At 25.6% G+C, this 6,742-nt stretch overlaps 1 protein-coding gene across 3 annotated transcripts in view; it reads right to left on the bottom strand.

Moving 5' to 3' along the window:
* LOC107447483 (leucine-rich repeat-containing protein 24-like) overlaps positions 1 to 6,521 on the bottom strand; it is a 475,982-nt gene extending 469,461 nt beyond the window's left edge. The window contains exon 1 of one of the 3 annotated variants that reach the window (XM_071188145.1): positions 5,766 to 6,521. The gene's annotated coding sequence lies outside the window, so the exon portion shown is untranslated. The remainder of the gene's footprint in view (positions 1 to 5,765) is intronic. The other 2 variants (XM_071188146.1, XM_071188147.1) reach the window with 2 other exon arrangements.
* Between the last annotated feature and the right edge of the window lie 221 nt (positions 6,522 to 6,742).

The raw sequence follows: 6,742 nt of genomic DNA on the forward strand, positions 1-6,742 counted from the left end.
TGGTGTTGTCAAAGAGGGTGGGATGAGGTATATATATATATATATTACTTTGACTGCGTAAAATCATTTGCTTAAACTTTGCTCTTTAAACTCTTCAAAATTTTATTATTTATAAACTTTATTCTATATTTGTAATTGTGTTAAAACTATATTTCAAAAAATAGAAAGAAAGAAAACAGTAAAAGTCTCATTTGAATTTTTAAGAACGTATATAATATTTAAATAGAGATTTGAGAAAATTTATAAAAAGAAAACACTGATGTATATAACATTTAAGTTATTTTAATAAAATATTCTGTTAACAGAGGAATTCATTCTGAATAAATTACTGAGTGCCTTTAAATTTTATTTTACATAAATTCTCTATCTAATATGACTTAAAAGGCCTAAAAAAGAGCAAAAATAAATCTTAAGGAAAGTGTTTTCAAGAAAATGTCAATGCAAAAGAAAAATATCAACTGAGCTCTACAGAAATAACAAGTTTAATGTATTTGGAAGACATTTTAGGTTTGAAATCTTATTGATTTTCTCGATAATAAAAACATCATTTTCCTGCCAAAAGTTTTTCCCTCGACAGTAAAAGCATAAATGTATCTTTCACTGAAGTTCCTCCGGAACTCCTGACAGACTCCAAAAGTAATATTTTATTCAGCTTTTGTAATCCTTTAAACTTTAATAAAGTATAAATTCAGTTCATTATATCTCTATGATTTTTACTTGTTTCCAAAACTATATTTTTGAAGTTATCGTAGATTATGAAACATTATTAATCGGAGAAATCAATGCATTTGGAAACACAATAAAATATTAACTATGCTTTGGTAAAATTATAAGCACATTATGTAAGCTGATACAAATTTGTCGCTAATGATGTTTCTTTGTATCAAGGGAAAAAAGTTTTAATTCAATTTTATTGCATTGTAATATAGTTATTATCAATTGTTTAACTATATTGAATTTAGAATCTCAAAAAGATAAAAATGTTTTAGCCATAATCATAAATTATGCATTAATAGTGAAAATATTTTTAAGTTGTAATGGGACAAATTGTTTATTGTAATAGAATGAATTATTTTCGTTATATTTATTTATTTTATCTATGCATTTGTAAAGCTTATGAAATAAATAATTCATAAGACTCTAACCTCATATAAATAAAAATAACAGGATGCTATCTATTTTATTTAGTAGCTCATATTTTTAAATGAGTGTTAAAATACAATATAAAAGCAATAAATCCGATTAATATAAGTCTTTATCACTGTATTATTATCTAACGTAAAGTAATAAGAATGTCTGTTATGTTTGCAAAGATATATTTTGATAAAGTGTAGGTGTTTCTCACTGTCTCTCACATGTATGGATTTTACTTTTGTTAATTTGTTTACTACATCGTTACCTTCCTAAAATCTTACAGTATGATAATGTGCACCACATTGCAATATTTTAATATTATTATGGAAAATATACAATTATTTTAATATTCTGAACAACTATAGTTGGAAATTAATTTGTAATCCATGAAAAAAACTTCCCGCAAAATGTGTTTTAAATAGTAGTGCTATTACTCAATACCTGCAAATGAAGTTTTCAGAGATAATTTAAACACAACAAAATAAAATAATAAACCTAATAATAATTTAAAGGAGAAATTTCATGATAAATTCATTTTCTTAATAAAACTTAAATATAAAATGTTAGAAATACAGAAAAATAAAATAAAATAAATAATCCCAATAAACTTAAGCAGTTAGATATTATTTGATTGAAAACTTCATTCGCTTCCAAAATAAATTAATTGGAAAAAAAGTTGAAATTTTTCAAGCGCTCAAAATTTAGTGCCCAATTTCAAGACTTGCCAGAAGTGAATGAGTTGCCAACGGAAGATGGAAAAATAAAGGGGAAAAGCAAAACTAGAAAAACCACAGTAGCCGAGAAAAAAAAAGAAGAAAGATCACAGTGGCTGAGAGGGGCTAATTAGGGTAAAATGGGGTCAGCTAAGGGGTTTTTGTTCTAGTTTCTATTTGCAACCTTAGGTTTAATATTTCAAATATCTTTTGCTTCTTTTCATCCACGCCTGGCAAGTCTAGGAAATGGGATTTGATAGTGCTTATTTTTAAAAATAGTAAAAGAAGTAATACAACTAAATTTTTATTCCAAATTTTAAATTTTATCTTTGATGCTTTTCTTTTTAAAACGCAAATTTGGTAGTTCCCGATTAAAGAGAAAAAGACTTTTAAGAAAAAACAGACTTTTACAGTCAACAGTATTCTTCGTTTGTTTGCGGGATGCATTGAACTTGGCGACGAATTGAAGATGACAATCTTTGCATTTGATAACCTTTAACTTAAAAATTAACTTGAAACTTGCAAAATTTAATTGATCTATGTTGTCCGAACCTAAACTAAAAGGTGCAACTTAAAATTAAACTGACTAAAATTAAACTCACAAAATAATGAAAAACAATGAAGATGACCAAATGTTTATAAAAATAATAAAATAAAATAATAAACTGAAATTTATTACTCATAAATATCGAATTTATATTATAAGTTTTAAATTTTATCTTTGAGTTTCTGCCTGTTAAAACGTAAATAATGTAGTTTCTGAACTAAGAGAAAAGATTCTTAAATAAAAGTAGTCTTTTACAACCAACGATATTTTTCGTTTATAAGATGTGTTGTACTTAGTTTCGAAATTAAGGTAATGATTGTTGTTTTAGATATTTTATAACTTAAAAAGTAACTCGAAATAGACAAAATAATATTGATATATGATTTTCAACCCTAAATTAAAAGTAAAGCAACTTATAACTAAAGTGAACTGAACTAAACTGAAAAATACCTCGTACATTAAAAAAAAGTCAACATATATGAACCTACCAGTTTAAAATTAAAATCTGACATCCGAGTGTGCTTCAAAATAAGAGTTTTGAGTGAAGAATATTTATCAGTGGTATGTTACTAAGTGGTATGTACTTTCCGTTATGTTCATTTCTAGATCATGTCTTTAATATATCAATTTCAGTTACATTTGTGCAAAGGTGACTAAATTTAAATTAATCTTAATTTATTGAAATTTTAGAACACTATAAAAATTATTGTCTAAAACTACGGAAATTTCATGGTAATTGGAGGGTATGATTTAATGTAAGATACTTTTCTGTTAAATTTGTTTGAAATCCTGCCGTAAACAACACTCAATTAAGTATATAAATGAATTAATACGATTGGTCAATATTAAATAAAAGGAAATTTAAAGGTGTTAAATTCAAAACATTTTGATTTAAAAAAAAGAAAAAAAACTCATGGAAGTTTTAAATAAACCTAAAATACTTACACGTATTTGAATTTAGAATCATGAGTTAAGTTATAAAAATTTCAACACTTAAAAAAGGAAATACTTACTATTTGTTTTTTTTTTCCTAAATATTTATCTAGTATACGGATTAGCAGTACAGCTTGCTTTTAATAAAAAAATTAACTTATGTAATCCATTCCAGTAATAATAGAACGTGAAAAGAAAATAAGTCACAGTATTCGGAGTTGGTAAATGCTATTCATTTTCGTTTAAAATGAAATTAAAAAGTGCAGTTAGTTATAGTTTTTAAAAGCATTTCTTTATTCTGAGTGAAAAACATTCTTAAAGTGTTTCTTTTCGAAATTGGTGGTAAAAATAATAATTCTAGGTGGATCATAAATATAAAAAGCTTTTCTATTTTTAATATTTTTTACTTAATACATGATCTTCAGTAAATATGTTTTTTGGACCTTAAATTTTAGGCAGAATACCAATTTTTGATATCTTTATTTCGGTATAAAAAATATCATATTTCGGTATAAAAAAAATCATATTTCTGAGGAAATAATATTTGAAGAATACAGATTTATTTATGAGTTTCCAATGTTACTTTGTATTAAAGTAAAAAATTGGCTCAAAGTTAGAGAACTCTCCAGATTGCGTTCTAAAATAGATCACCCAACCCCTAAAAAGGGAAATAATATAACAAAATAGGATTTTAAAGCTTATATTTATTCAAGCAAATTCCATATTGTTTTATATTGAACCACTTATTTAATTCAGATACATTTTTGCAATTTATTAGAAAATTAAATTATCTATTTGTTTTACAGGAACAGAGTGATTTTGTTATTTAATTTTAAAGTGTTTTGAATCACAACAAAAATAAATAGACAAAATCACAGATTTTTTTTTTTTTTACTTTTCCACTAATTATAATATTTGTATATTATTTCGATTAGTACAGTGTTTAATTATCAAACAAGAATGGCTCTGTTTGTCAGAACAAAAGTTCTTTTTTTTATGCATTTTAATATCCCTATCTCTGTTAATCTCCGAATTTAAAATACTTGATTCATGAAAATATTCGATACTTTTCTACCATCTAATAAAATATGCTTTTATTTAAATGCAAACATAGTGCATTCATTATATATTTTAGACAAATTTTTAGATTATTTGGCAGTGTAGAAGAATTTTAAAAAAACTTATTTGTAGATTGTTCACTATTAAAAATATTAAATATGTAGTAGCTGAAACGTAAGCTATTGATGAAAGATTCTGATTGTTTTAATTTTTAAACTTTTTCAAAAATTTATACTACTTTAAATTTGCCTTTAACTCTACTTAAGAAACAACAATATTTGAAGCGTTTTTTTTAATTGTTGCAATTTTATGTATATGTATTTTCCTTTTCAACCACGTGAATATAAGTAACCCAAAAAAAGTTAACACTGAATAAGAATTAAACTAAATTTTAAATTATTAATGTCTATTCACAAAATGTGCTCTACATGCAATAAACATCTTTATAAAATTAAATATAAATAATTATCACAATAATTTATCATGACAAGAGAACTATCTTGATTTTACAAAATAAATCCTTATAGATGTGCTACTATTTTTTTTAATTATTTGTGGGTTCTCGGCACAAATGAGCTAAGAGATTCTTACCTGTAAAAAATTTCATTTTCTTTTGTTAAATACCAATGATATGTACTAAGATCAATATTAAGAATATTTCTTAAAGCTATTTGAAATATTAGTCATATGATAAGCATATACAATTGTATTTCATGATTCAAAACCATTATTTTTTTACTTTTCTAATCAAGAACTACTATTTAGTAAAAGTCCAGAATTTCTTCCATAATTCAGATAATAGTAGATACGAAACCTTCAGAAATTTTCACAGCGCCACCTGGCACCGCAAATTACTTTGTAGCATACTTATAGAAAGTTATTAAATGAACTTACTTTATTTTAGATTTTATTTTTTTGTTTTCGTGCTTTATAAAAAAATTATGCTTACATTGATTTGAATTACACAGGGAAAATTTTAACACCAATAATCTTTTTAAGTAGCATAAAAAAATTATGCATTGTGCGTCGTTAAGTTTCTTACTTTTTCAGTTTTATGATATTTCGTGGAACCTTATAATTTTAATTTTTTATATTTTTATTTTTTATATTTTCAATCTTTTATATTTTTATTTTTAAATTTTCATATTTTCATTTTTATATTTTTAATTTTATATATTTTTACTTTTTATACTTTAAATTTTTTTATTTACATATAATTCATATATTTCTTTTTAAGGATCTTAAAAGAAATTTTTTTTAAATATTATGAAAAAAAAACATATATATGATAAATATTTCTATAATTCATAAATATAGAACGGTACTTCATTTAAACTAAATTTAGGACATGTAATAAATATATATATATCTATACTTACCAAATATTACAGCAATGTAGCATATACAAAAACACTTATACAATCATCCAGTATGAATAATTATATGATTTCTATTATTCAACTGTAAGGAAATTCTAATATGCCTTTATAGAACAAATGTTATTATTTGTATCAATAATGAATACTTTGTGTTTGAATACGAATAAACACAAGCTATATGTATTATTATTACTATATATGGCTTTGCACTAATTAAGCATCAAATACTATCCAGCTCTCAATAAAATAGAGAGCTATAAGATATGCGTTAGTTTTATTATCCATGAATATGAAACAGTAACGAAATTTATAAATAAAACACCAACTTTACTTTGTTTAAAAAAGTTAATCTAGTGCACTAACTATTTATTGCTTTTATTTGTAAGCAATGCATTCCTTGTAGGGAGAATAAAACAAACGCAAACGTATCAAGAGTTAGTATCCAGTTTTTGGGATGGAGAGGCGCTCACAAAAGGTCCCAAAACTTCCTTATTGGGATGGTGCGAGGAGAAGTTGGCAAAACCACTTTCAACCCCAACACGACGCAAAGTTGTCGAAAAAATGACGCGGCAAAGCCAAACTTAAAGGAAGAGTATAGTTGGCGCGAAAAAAGATGCGATTGTACTACGTCATTCTGAACAAACTCTCGCTTAAACAAGCAATTCTAGCTGCGAAGTTTAGGAAGCACAGGCTGAAGTTTAGGACGTCAACTCCCTATACTGAGATATGTAGGGGAAAGAGCTCACACCGGACGTTGAGATACTACCGTTAGGGGGCGCTTCATCCCGTACTTAAACTGCGCAGAATTGGGGAGTAAGGGGTATGAATTGATGGGGGATGGTGTTGTCAAAGAGGGTGGGATGAGGGGTCAAAAAGATAAGAGGGATTTTTACTCCTAGGAAAGCCTAAACAAAAACTTAACTGAGCCATAACGCGGTTTTATTAAATAGGAAGCTATTAATCTTGCATCGTTATTT

Source organism: Parasteatoda tepidariorum, chromosome X2, assembly GCF_043381705.1.
Source record: "Parasteatoda tepidariorum isolate YZ-2023 chromosome X2, CAS_Ptep_4.0, whole genome shotgun sequence".
Lineage (NCBI taxonomy): Eukaryota > Metazoa > Arthropoda > Arachnida > Araneae > Theridiidae > Parasteatoda > Parasteatoda tepidariorum.